A 14,483-nucleotide genomic window follows, 5' to 3' on the forward strand; every position below is an offset into this window, starting at 1 on the left:
CATTGGGGAAATGGGAATAAGAAGGAATGAAATAATGTATTAGTTTTTCCTTAGAGGTGAAGGTAATGAGGAGATGAGAAGTTACTTCAGATCTACACTGAGGGATGTACAATACCTAAAATGAAAAGGAGTAAAGCAGTGAGCCCACAAGAAACAAAAGACAGGTCATGATCCAAGATATATAATTGCCTTATTCCCATGTATACGTATAACCTATACACTGGGGAAAAGACTGAACAAGCTTCTAGCCTATTTTTAAGCAAATGCATCCCATGATTACACACACATTAAATCTTCTGTGTCTAATCAGGTAGCAAGTGTAATAATAAAAACCTTTTTTATTTCTCTGCTGCTCGAAAGGACTGAAAATAATTAGATATTATATTAGTTAAGAAAAATTTCCAAGCAATATGTCAATTTAAGTCTAGGCTGTCTCCCTTAGAATCAAAGGAATTAAGCCTCAAGAATCTGAAAATGCATTTCCAGTATCAACTGGGTAGAGACCACTGATAAGAGAGCCAGCTCTGAAGTTTTCTGAACTAAGGGGGATAAGTTTTTGAATTCCAATTACAATATATAATCCTTGTTTTGAGAAAAAAAATCCAGGGACCTAAATGAAGTGAAGCTTGTGGGAAAATCTCTTCAGGGGGTTGGTCAGAGAATATTCAGAGTCATTCAGGGGCTCAAAGAGTATATCAATCAGGAAGTCTCCCCTAAGTAGGTAGCACTCTCAGTCTTCTACTTTGTAGCTTTTACTCTCTGGCAGGGGAAATAACAGCATGAGGATTCTGGTGCCTTCATTTTGTATTAGAAACAAGGTTCTTGGTTCCTACCAATGAAGACTAATCTGCATTAGAAGCTAGCGCCAGCTTGCTAGGAACACTGCCTCCAATTTTCCTCGTGAGGGAAGAGTTCAGGTGAATGAGGAAACGTTGAGAGGAAGTAGTACAATCCTGTCCTGGTCAACAGTTCTTCTCCCTTGATTTTTCCAGCGTCATCATTGCCTATGGTCTTCCCACTATAGGCTAAGTTTGTGATGTCTTTGCTATATTAGCTTATAAAAGCTCTGACAAAATGAAAGTCCATTTCACTCTGTATCATGATAATGGTAAAGATAAACTCCAAGGGTCTAGGTAGGGTCTAAGTTCATGCATTGCCAGTGTATACTCTATTGTAGGATGAAATATTATGGCAAGAACTGAGGTGTTTTCTAATGTTATACTTTTCTCCTGAGTCCAGAGATTCCTTTAGAAAAGAATGGCTCCTATAAATGATTCTTTTGTGACTGAATTTGTTCTGTTAAGGTTAACAGACCAACCATATCTCCAACTCCCCGTGTTTTTCCTGTTTATTTGTAATAATGCATATGACCACTGTGATGGGGGAATTTGGTATTGATAATTCTAATTGGGCTAAATTCACACCTACACACCCCTGAGCACTTTTTCCTCTTTAACTTGTCCTTCATAAATCTCTGTTATTCTTCTGTGTTTACACCCAAAATGCTGAGTAACTTCACATCAAAGAAGAATATTATTTCTTACATGGGGTGCATGACTCAGCTTTATTTTTTCTGTTTGTTTTTTTTTTTTTTCCTGAGATCTATGTGCTGACATCAATGGGCTATGATTGCTATGTGGCCATCTGTAACCCACTATTGTATAATGTTGTTATGTCTCCTAAAGTGTGTTCTAGCCTTATACTTGGTTCCTAGTTGGTGGCATTTTCTTGTGCCATGGCTCACACTGGATGCATGCTGAGACTGACCTTCTGTGATGCAAACACCATCAACCATTATTTTTGTGACATCCACTCTCTCTTCCAGCTCTCCTGCACAAGTCCCTACATCAGTGAGATGGAACTTTTCATTGTGGTAGATATCAACATCATTGTACCTAATCTCACCATGTTGTCTCTTATGGCTCATCCTCACCAACATCCTCCTCATACGCTCCATAGAGGGCAGGTCCAAAGCCTTCAATACCTGCAGTTCCCTAATCACTGCTGTTTCTCTGTTCTTTGGATCATGCATATTTATGTATCTCAGATCATCTTCTGCTGGGTCTATGGATGAGAGAAAGTTCTCTTCTCTCTTTTACATCAATGTGGTTGCCATGATGAATCCATTAGTCTACAGCTTGAGAAATAAAGATGTGAAAACTGCTTTGAGAAAAACTCTGAGGAGGAGATAAATTTAATTAGAAACCATCTCTCTGTACAATTAGTCACAGGGCAGGAATTTTCTGTGTTTAAAATAACTTTATTGACTTTTTTTTTTTTTTTGCTTTCTCACCATGTTAAAGAAAATTTGAATCTTCTCTTATTTTCAGTTTTTGGAGAGTAGGTCTTCTCTCTTTCCTCACTGTTTGCACAATTTGCTTTCCTCTTTTCCCACTAATACTAGTAAGAAGAAAGGCATTATCTCTGGGTTTTTTTCTTTATCATTTCCAATGATTTTCTCTCTGAAGATAGGAGACTGTTCTATGGATGATGAAATCAGTTCAGTTCAGTTCAGTTGTTCAGCCGTGTCCGACTCTTTGTGACCCTATGAATCACAGCACGCCAGGCCTCCCTGTCCATCACGAACTCCTAGAGTTCACACAGACTCATGTCCAGTGAGGCAGTGATGCCATCCAGCCATCTCATCCTCTGTCGTCCCCTTTTCCTCCTGCCCCCAATCCCTCCCAGCATCAGAATCTTTTCCAATGAGTCAACTCTTCACATGAGGTGGCCAAAATATTGGAGTTTTAGCTTTAGCATCAGTCCTTCCAGGGAACACCCAGGACTGATCCCCTTTAGAATGGACTGATTGGATTTCCTTGCAGTCCAAGGGACTCTCAAGAGTCTTCTCCAACACCACAGTTCAAAAGCATCAATTCTTCTGCGCTGAGCTTTCTTCACAGTCCAACTTTCACATCCATACATGACCACTGGAAAAACCATAACCTTGACTAGATGGACCTTTGTTGGCAAAGTAATGTCTCTGCTTTTGAATATGCTATCTAGGTTGGTCATAACTTTATTTCCAAAGAGTCTTTTTTTTTTTTCCAGGCATTAACCCCAGAACACATTTCTTTTTTTCCCCCTAATTTAATGGCTGCAATCACCATTAACAGTGATTTTGGAGCCCCTCAAAATAAAGTCTGACACTGTTTCCCCATCTATTTCACATGAAGTGATGGGACCAGATGCCATGATCTTCATTTTCTGAATGTTGAGCTTTAAGCCAACTTTTTTCACTCTCCACTTTCTCTTTCATCAAGAGGCTTTTTAGTTCCTCTTCACTTTCTGCCATAAGGGTGGTGTCATCTGCATCTCTGAGGTTATTGATATTTCTCCCGGCAATCTTGATTCCAGCTCATGCTTCTTCCAGCCCAGCATTTCTCATGATGTACTCTGCATATAAGTTAAATAAGCAGGGTGACAATATACAGCCTTGATGTACTCCTTTTCCTGTTTGGAAACAGTCTGTTGTTCCATGTCCAGTTCTAACTGTTGCTTCCTGACCTGCATATACGTTTCTCAAGAGGCAGGTCAGGTGGTCTGGTATTCCCATCTCTTTTGGAATTTTCTACAGTTTATTGTGATCCACACAGTCAAAGGCTTTGGCATAGTCAATAAAGCAGAAATAGATATTTTTCTGGAATTCTCTTGCTTTTTTGATGATCCAGCAGATGTTGGCAATTTGATCTCTCATTATCCACATTTATATTGAAAAACTAGTCATGGCTAAAAAATCACTTAAGTCTCTGAATTTATTAATGGCATCTTCATCTATATAATGGGAATAATACACTCATAAGATTGCTGGAAAAAATTAAAAAATTTTAAAAAAAGATTGCTGGGACACTATTTTTAAAAGGCCTTGCACAACACATAGTATGCACTGAATAAATAGTAATCAGTTTTGATACACCAATAACCTCTGTTGATACCTCTTGGGTCTCTTTCTTTTGAAGTCATCACACTGTGCTGTGCATGGAATCATCAGCCTTCTTCCCCCATATCCCAGAGATAGAACGATGCAAATATTCTTTCTGCTTTGTTCTCTTGTGCCTATGGGGGAGTGTTTTGGTTTGAAGGTGAATTTGAAGCTGAGTACAAAGACACCAAGACCACACCCATACTGTTGTTATAGCCTAAGGATCATGCAAGATTGACATTCTGCAGCCCTGGTTTCCCAGAACCTAAGCCCAGGACAATAACAGGTCATACAAAGTACTTAGCATATGGTAATATTTCATAAGAGATTTTAGGATGAATGAATTTAGGCTTTAATATTTCACATTTCTGAATTTTCCTCATTAATTTTGAAAAGGTGACTATAGTGACGGTATTCACTGCAAAGGATCAGTTATTTATACACTACTGGAGAACGCAATGGCACCCCACTCCAGTACTCTTGCCTGGAAAATCCCATGGATGGCGGAGCCTGGTAGGCTGCAGTCTATGGGGTCGCTAAGAGTTGGACAAGACTGAGCGACTTCACTTTCACTTTTCACTTTCATACATTGGAGAAGTAAATGGCAACCAACTCCAGTGTTCTTGCCTAAAGAATCCCAGGGACGGGGAAGTCTGGTGGCCTGCCATCTGTGGGGTTGCACAGAGTCAGACACAACTGAAGTGACTTAGCTTAGTCAGTACTTTATATTAATTTTTCCACTTACTTTAATTGCTGTGAATGGTTGCTCTCATATGACAAAGAGATAGAAGGGCAGATATGAGTAGCTAAAAGAGGAGATGGAAAGTGAGACAGAAAGGCTTGACCATGTACTTCTTATATAACTAACTGTGAGAAAATATCCAACCACTGTATTAGTTATCCAGCATGTAAAATAGGCATACTAGTATTTGCTCTGTAGAAGAGTTGAGAGGAATGAAAACAAATCATGGAAGGTTCTTATAATAAAGTTAACAGAAAATTTCTTTTGCTGTCTAGGCACTGGGCAATACTGAGACCCATTGGGAGAATTCTTTGGTTTGATAACATAGAACAAACAAAGGAACATTCTATCTTATATTTGTTAATATTTACATCTTCTATGTTACTGAGATGCACTTTGACCACTAACATAGATCAGGAACACACAGAGAACTGGAGCTATCTGCTTGAAAAGTCTGGTTTTTATATTACACATCATTGTGTTATAAGACTATAAATATCCACTTCAATTCTTCATTTCTTCCATAAATTCCCAGAGGAAAATGGCAGCAGGAAATCACTCCTCAGTGACTGAGTTCATCCTTGCTGGGCTAACAGAGCATCCAGGACTCCAGCTGCCCCTTTTCCTCCTCTTTCTAGGAATCTATGTGGTCACGGTGGTGGGGAACCTGGGCATGGTCACACTGATTGGGCTCGGTTCTCACCTGCACACCACCATGTACTATTTCCTCTGCAGCTTGTCCTTCATTGACCTCTGTCAGTCCACTGTCATTACCCCGAAAATGCTGGTGACCTTTGTGACAGAGAAGAATACTATCTCCTACCCAGCATGTATGACTCAACTCTCTTCTTCCTTGTTTTTGTTATATCAGAATGTCATATGTTGGCTGTAATGGCATATGATCGCTATGTTGCCATCTGCAACCCCTTGCTTTACAATGTCACCATGTCTTATCAGCTCTGCTCTTGCATGGTAGTTGGGGTTTATATCATGGGCTTGACTGGTGCCACAGCTCACACAGGCTGCATGCTAAGAGTGCTTTTCTGCAAGGCTGATGTGATCAACCATTACCTCCATGACCTTTTTCCTCTACTGGAGCTCTCCTGCTCCAGTACTTACATAAATGAGGTGGTTGTTTTGTGTTTCAGTGCATTTAATATCCTCACTTGAATCCTGACCATCCTCAGCTCCTACATCTTCATCGTCTCCAGCATCCTCCACATTCGTCCCACGGAGGGCAGGTCCAAAGCCTTCAGCACATGCAGCTCCCACATCTCAGCTGTCACTATTTTCTATGGATCTTCAGCATTCATGCACCTGCAGCCATCATCAGTCAGCTCCATGGAACAAGGGAAAGTGTCTTCTGTGTTTTAAACCGTTATTGTGCCCATGCTGAATCCTCTGATCTACAGCCTGAAGAATAACGATGTCTAAATTGCCTTTAATAAAATCCTTGAAAAAATAAGTTTCCTATGAAAAAGAGTAATTTGCCTTGGAAGAAATTTATGATTTCCCGAGAAAGTTTGGTAAGGAAATAGTCCAGACACAGGAATGTATGTCCACAATTAATGAGATCATTGCTACTATTAAGACTTGATTATTTGGGGGGAAGTGGCAGGGAAAGGGCTGGACTCATAGTGTTATCATATAGAGAACAGCACCATTTAAGGATGTGCCAGCATCCACATGTCCATAAAATTCTGTATTACCTCTAAACATTAAAACAATATCCAAAGGCCTTCATGTGGATTATTATATGCATGGAATATGAAACTTTTTTAGTCAAGATTATTCATTTTTTAAAAATTATTTTTTTAAGTTTAAATTTTTATTTTTTGGATGCAATGTGTGACTTGCAGGATCTTAGTTCCCCCAACCAAGAACTAAACTCAGGTTCACTGCAGTGAAAGTGCTGAGTCCTAATCACTGGACTGCCAGGGAAATTCCAAAATTTATTTATCTTAATTCAAGGAATAAATCCATCTGATATATATCTTTTGACTTTCTCAATATCTTGTATCCCTGGTGCTGTTTACTAATAAGGCAAATATCTCCAAAAATGAGATCTCTAAAGTAAACAAGGTTTAACCATTTACAACCTACAAAACTCAATCTTTAATTCTTTGTTTGTGCAAAAAATGTATTAGGAAGTACAAGGGCATATGATGGGTGATAAGACATAATTTCTATGTCATAGGACACACATATGGTCCACACTATTGTGGAAGAGATTGACAGCTATAAGTGGCCCTGAAGAATTATGTATATTTTTACTTATATCTTTGTGCAGCTTTCCTTACTCCATACTTCTGAGATAATTCTACCACCTCCATTACCCTGATAATGTTGTACTTATTTTCTCTTGTCTCTAAAAAATATATCCTTTTGTTGCCATTCACATTATAGAATCTTAGATTTAGAAGTGGTATTCTTTTATTATTATAACCATATGGATCATTCATTCACATAGGCATTTAAAATTGAAAAATTATTTTCTGTTTAATGGTAAGTACCCATCTTATCCCCAAAGTATCTGATAGAAAAGAAGCTGAGTTATTTTGAAGAGGAAAAAGGTATATGTAAACAATAAATACCCTCTTTACCCCTTCGACTCAGCATGAGCTGTTACACTTGGTAAAAATCCCTGGTGGCTCAGATGGTAAAGAGTCTGCCTGCCAGTGCAGGAGACACGGATTCAGTCCTTGGGCCCGGAAGATCCCCTGGAGGTGGAAATGGCAACCCACTCTAGTATTCTTGCCTGGAAAAGTCCACGGACAGAGAAGCAAAGTGGGCTACAGTCCTTGGAGTCACAAAGACTCAGGCACGACTGAGTGACTAACACTTTCACTTTTCTTTTCAAACTGTGTTTTAAACATCATGAGTCCCATCTACAAATTCTAAGGTAGTGTTTTCTTCAGACATGTAATAGTAACACTTGAGATAGCACCATTTATCTTACCTCATAAAACCTAAATTCATAATGTGCAAGGCAAGCTTATTCCTCTTTTTGAGAATTAGAGAAAAAATTCCCCCTTGACTTTCTATATACCAATCATTCCTCAAGTTCATACTCCACTCTTTGATCCTATAAAAACTCTCTGTATACATGTATATCTATCCATATGTGTACATATGTGTATGTATATATGTCTATGTTTATGTGTAACTTATATGAATTTTATATATTATAAACCAATCTCCATTTTTATTGCTAGGATATGTTTTATAAGGCTTATGTGTGTAATAATTATTTTATTACTCTATGCATTAAACAAACAACACTGAATACATTTTTTTCACATGGATGGCTGAAAGATAGGAAGGAATATTTCTGAGAACTTCTGTTTGCTTGTTTCTGAGCATGCATTTGTGTATTTCTGCTGCTCAGTGCTCAGTCGTGTCTGACTCTCTGTGACCCCATGGACTGTAGACCGTTAGGCTACGTCTCTGTGACCTCTGTCCATGGGATTCTCCAGGCAAGAATACTGGAGTGGGTTGCCATTTCCTCCTCCAAAGGATCTTTCCAACTTAGGGATCAAACCTGTGTCTCGTACATCTCCTGCATTGGCAGGCAGATTCTCTACCATTACTGCCACCTGGGAAGCTCTATTTGTGCATTAAAGCTATCAAAAGATTAAAGAAAGATCAAATATGTCTGCACTGACTCTAGTGATATGAGAACTGGTAGAAGATATGCTATTAAAATATTGGAGTAGATTGCAGACAGATTCCAAGTGGAAATGAAACTTTACCACAAAAATGAGAGGTAAAGGATTTGAAGAAGAACTACTACAAATGAGACAAAAATTAACAAATATATAGGATTTTTTAGATACTGTACAGATGGGCACACTGTTTTAATAATGGAAAAGAACATGATACAAAAAATATATTCTAACACTAGGCACTATGATAAGCTTGGTTCAAGGTCTCATACAGAGTTTGTCTTTCATTAATTCTCATACAAGCATATATTAATTTCTAAAAAATGTCCAATTCCTCATGTACAATTAGCATTTTCAAGGATGTCACAGGAGTGGATTTCAGAAAATTACTTTATATTTTCTGTTTTAGTCACAGTTAGGCATAACTGTTCATCACACACATTCTCTGGTAGATAAACCTACAGGTGACTCAGGACAGGTTCAGTGGCTCACTGGGGACATAAGCTGCATATCAGTTGTTACTCTGCTACAACATCTAGCTTCCATCCATCTTTTGGTCTCAGACAATAGTTCCAGATTCATCCTTCATCTCTAACCCTCAGCCATCAGAACCAAAGACAAGGAAGGAGAGAAAATGTCCCCCAACTTGAAGACAACTGCCTGGAATGACAGACCTCACCTCCTCCTATTTCCCTTCAGTGTGACCCAGTCATATAGTCTGAGTTGGCTATAAGCAGGGCTAAGAAATACCATGGTATCTATGTAGCCACCTGCCTCCCCCAAAATCAAGGCATTTATTATTGAGGAAAAAAGAGAAAATTAGGAATAACTAACTGTCATCCACTCTTTTGAGTATTTGTATTTAGTCCTAGACAGCTGTGTGTTGTTCTCTCTAGAGTTAACATTTGAATTTGACTTTGTATCTGGTGGTGGTGGTGGTGGTGAAGTCGCTCAGTCGTGTCCGACTCTTTGCGACCCCGTGGACTGTAGCCTACCAGGCTCCTCCGTCCATGGGATTCTCCAGGCAAGAATACTGGAGTGGGGTGCCATTGCCTTCTCCAGGGGATCTTTCCGACCCAGGGATCAAACCCAGGTCTCCCGCATTGGAGGCAGACGCTTTAACCTCTGAGCCACCAGGGAAGCCTAAAAGAATAATAATGTAAACTATGATTAAAATGATATGCATACCATGCAAAATATATTAATATTTCATAGCTATTAGAATCCGCCAGAAAACTGTTTGTCCTGCTGGATGGAATAGTTCCTATAATATCTTAACAATGCAGTTTATTCCTGTCACTTCATTCTTGCTGCTTTCCAATCCTGACATAGCTTCTTAAATCCATTGTCGTTTTCCAGTTTTTCACACCTTTCAGTTATAAACACCTTTCAAGAACAAATGCAAGTTTTTAATTCTCCATGTATTTCTGACCACTTCACACTACTATCAAGCACATTTCTGGTTCCTCAGACATACTGCAATAATGATGTCTTTTATGGTACTCCTTATCATTAAACAATGCTTGTGGGTATTCTATAAAAGTTATCAGAAAGTTGAGAACAATTTTTTGTGTTACATTGTACCATATTTATTGTTCTAAGGTCTGATAATTATTGATGAGCAACATTTTTGTATGTGTTTATGGATTATTCTATCCTATGTTTATGCTACCTTTTTTTTCACAGAAATTTGCAACAATACCTTAAAATCTGATACCCAACAGTAATTTAAAGCCTTTCAAACTTTGATTAGCCAATATACAGAAACAGCCTAAGGTTTGTGGGATATATACACAATGGAATATTATTCTGTCATTTGAACAACATAGAATGACCTAGAGACATTAGTTTAAGTGAAATAAGTTAAACAAAGAAAGACAAATATTGTATAATATCACTTATATGTGGAATCTAACAAATCTGATCTCATAGAAACCGAAAGTAAAATGGTTTTTACAAGATGGTTAATTGAAGTATAAGAAGATGCAGGTCAAAGAGCACAAACTTTCAGTTGTAAGATAAATAGCTCTGGGGATCTAATATACAGAATAATGACTACAGTTAATAATATTGTATTATGTGTTTCTTTTTTTTTTTCATTTAATTCTTCTTTTAAAATTTTTTTGGCCACATAGCATGTGGGATCTTAGTTCCCTAACTAGGGATTGAACCTGAGCCCCTTGAAGTGGAAGTGCAGTCTTAACCACTGGATCACCAGGGAAGTCCATTTTATATGTTTCTAGTAGAGTAAATCTTAAATATTTTTACCATAGAAAGGAAATGGTAACTATGTGACATGATGGAGTTGTTAGCTAAAACCATAGTGGAAACCAATTTGTAGTATTAAATTGTATCAAATCAACTGTATCAAATCAACTGTATATAGTAAGCTTATACAATGTTATATGTCAATTATATCTCAAAACTGAAAAAAGCAAACTTTATCAACACATTCCATAGTAAATTTTTCCTCAAAATGATATAACATTTAACACATATTTTGAATAAAGACATTAAATACAATTTTTATTTCCTAGCAAATGCAATTCAGAATTTATGGAGAACTAAAATAATCTCGATAACACATGTGTCTCTATATTGTTTCTCAACATACTTCTTATAATATTAGAGGAAAATAAGTCATTATTTTTTCTTGTTAGACTTGTTAAGACTCATGGGATTATGGCACTATCTAACAGATGTTTTCATTCAGTCCCCAAGTTAAAATGTTAAAAGCATTTTTTTAATGGGTGTATCATGATAGATAAATACAGTTAATAGAGAAAATGAAAACAGAAACTTTTAAAGCTTACAGGTAAATGTTGCTCTCTGATTATCTATTATTCCCCTTGTAGAAAATCACTTTAGAAAACTCCTTTAGTGTATGTCTTTGTAATTTCCTGAAATTTTGAACTTTCAATTAACTTGACATGAAATTCACTGGAACTCTAAAAACTCTATCACATCCTTGCTTACAATGTATAATCTAACAAGAGCAATGAACCACATCCATGTGACCATATTAAACACCTGAGATGCAATGGAGAAAAGAGAGAAATTCTAATTGTCTAATTTTCCCAAGAGTTGATACTTGTGGGATAAGGTTCCAAAGGGAAGTAAGAATCATTATTTATTCCACATCAGACTCTTGGCATCAATACTGAGAATATAAAATCACCGTTAATATCAACCATCTTTGCTAAGGATCATCAGCTTCACCAGAGGTCAGGACCAGTGACACAAAATCACAAAAACAGAGACTTTTAGATTATGACCCTCAACACTAAGAAATCCTGAAAGGTTAGTACTCAGAACTATCCACCACCATCATCAGAATCATTTTTACCTTCAGAGTTGGGGGAGAAACCCATAGCTCTAAAGTTTTAGGGAGGGGGTGGTGCTGGTTAGTCGCTATCATGTCCAACTTTTTGTAACTGATGGACAGCAGCATGCCAGCTTCCTCTGTCCATGGGATTCTCCAGGCAAGAATACTGGAGTGGGCTGCCATTTCCCTTCTCTAGGAGGTGTTCCCCACCCAGGAACTGAACCTTAGTCTCCTGCATTGCAGGTGGATTCTTTGCCAACTGAACCACCAGGGAAGGCCTGGGGAGGATTTATCCCAGTCTTGAATTTAAAAATTGTAGGTCTTTTACCACAGCACTCCCCCAGGGCACCAACAGATGTAGGTAGTTATCTTCCTGTCTCTATCTGTCCTCAGTCTAATAGTCACACTCCCAGAGCAGCAAAGTTTCCCTTATCATCTACCTGTCCCTGCTGGATAAAATTATGGCCAACATTTCTTTAGTCACTTCAGCTCAGGCATTGTGAGAACCTTGTTCACTTATGTGGTGGTGGTGGTGGTTTCGTCATTTAGTCATGTCTGACTTTTGTGACCCCATGGACTGTAGCCTGCCAGACTCCTGTCCATGGGTTTCTCCAGGCAAGAATACTGGAGTGGGTTGCCATTTCCTTCTCCAGGGAGTCTATGTTAACCTCTCACTAAACTTCTTTCAATAATTTTATTAACATATCATATTTGTTGATACTCTCTGTATGTAAGTCATGGTGCCAAATATTATCTAGTACAGAAGAATAACCAGTAAATAACTCTCAATAATTAATACAGATTTGTATACATTAAATGTAACATCTTGTTGTTATCTAGTCACTCAGTTGTGTCCGACTCTGTAATTCAATGGGCTATAGCCCTCCAGGCTCCTCTGTCCTTGGGATTTCCCAGGCAAGAATACTGAAGTGGGTTGCCATTTCCTTCTCCTGGGGATCTTCCCAACTCAGTGACCGAACTCGTGTCTCCTGCATTGGTAAGTCAATTCTTTACCAGATAAAAAATGTATTTCTGGGCACATAGAACATGGTTTTATTAACTGGGGCTTCCACCATTTAAGTCCTCCACTTAAGGATATTGACTTAGTTCCAGGATAAAGGGGATAAAGAGAAAAAAACTGAAGGAATCTAATGTGTCAAAGTGACAGTGAACCATGTTTCTTTGTTAGATAATTAAGTCACGTGACAGCTATTGTGACCTTAAAAAAAAGTTTATCGTCAGATGATATACATCTTTAAATAACAAACAAATTGACTTGAATTTATTTAGAGGCCATGGAAAATACTGTTAATTGATAAATAGAAATATAGAAATATAGAAAGCTAATAGCAAATAAAATAATTAAAATCTCCATTTTTACTGTACATGTTAATGTATGTAGAAGGGAGCAATACGAAGATGTGCTAAGGAAAAGAAAATTTAAAACTGTGGTCATCATTTAGAAATGAAAATATCGGTCAAATGAATATAACAGAGACAAACTCAATAGGTTAAAAAAAAATGACATTTCCTTACAAAGAGCAAGTAACTGCACTAAACTCCCTGTGGGAATCTTTTAACTTAATTTTCACACGGCGCTCAGCCTTCTTCACAGCCCAACTCTCACATCCATACATGACCACAGGAAAAACCATAGCCTTCACTAGACGGACCTTAGTCGGCAAAGTAATGTCTCTGCTTTTGAATATGCTATCTAGGTTGGTCATAACTTTTCTTCCAAGGAGTAAGCGTCTTTTAATTTCATGGCTGCAGTCACCATCTGCAGTGATTTTGGAGCCCCCCAAAATAAAGTCTGACACTGTTTCCACTGTTTCCCCATCTATTTGCCATGAAGTGATGGGACCACATGCCATGATCTTTGTTTTCTGAATGTTGAGCTTTAAGCCAACTTTTTCACTCTCCACTTTCACTTTCATCAAGAGAGTTTTTAGCTCCTCTTCACTTTCTGCCATAAGGGTTGTGTCATCTGCATATCTGAGGTTATTGATATTTCTCCCAGCAATCTTGATTCCAGCTTGTGTTTCTTCCAGTCCAGCGTTTCTCATGATGTACTCTGCATAGAAGTTAAATAAGCAGGGTGACAATATACAGCGTTGATGTACTCCTTTTCCTATTTGGAACCAGTCTGTTGTTCCATGTCCAGTTCTAACTGTTGATTATGAATAACATATGCATATGGAGAAGGCAATGGCAACCCGCTCCAGTTCTCTTGCCTGGAAAATCTCATGGACAGAGGAGCCTGGTAGGCTGCAGTCTATGGGGTCGTGAAGAGTCTGACATGACTGAATGACTTCACTTTCATTTTTCACTTTCATGCATTGGAGAAGGAAATGGCACCCCACTCCAGTGTTCTTGCCTGGAGAATCCCAGGGATGGGGGAGCCTGGTGGGCTGCCATCTATGGGGTCCCACAGAGTCGGACATGACTGAAGGGACTTAGCAGCAGCAGAATAACATATACATATAAAATATGGGAAGAAAGAAAAGGTCCTCAGAAATAAAAATAGCAATGTTCATTTGAACTGATTTTAAAAATCCATAAATGGGTGTTTTCTCTTCAAAAGTGAGGAAGTGTTTGAATTCTAAGTGTTGTGACATTTATATTTCCTTCTCTGGTTCAACCAGAATCATCGTTTGTCCCCAAGTAGCAGGAGAGACACAAGAGATTTCTGCTTTATGTATGTCGTCTGATGAGGGATCAAATATGAGCTCCACAGAATTCGTCCCTCCCCCTCATAGAATACACTCACATGACCACGTCTTCTCACACATGTACACTCATTTTCTCATTTTTAAACTCAGAACCTTG

General features: G+C 38.2%; 2 pseudogenes; both read left to right on the forward strand.

The window, feature by feature from the left end:
* The first annotated feature begins 1,402 nt into the window (after nucleotides 1–1,402).
* Nucleotides 1,403–2,192, forward strand: LOC120874883 (annotated as a pseudogene).
* Nucleotides 2,193–5,205: 3,013 nt separating this feature from the next.
* Nucleotides 5,206–6,098, forward strand: LOC120874386 (annotated as a pseudogene).
* Nucleotides 6,099–14,483: the final 8,385 nt, after the last annotated feature.

Source organism: Oryx dammah, unplaced genomic scaffold, assembly GCF_014754425.2.
Source record: "Oryx dammah isolate SB20612 unplaced genomic scaffold, SCBI_Odam_1.1 HiC_scaffold_15, whole genome shotgun sequence".
NCBI lineage: Eukaryota > Metazoa > Chordata > Mammalia > Artiodactyla > Bovidae > Oryx > Oryx dammah.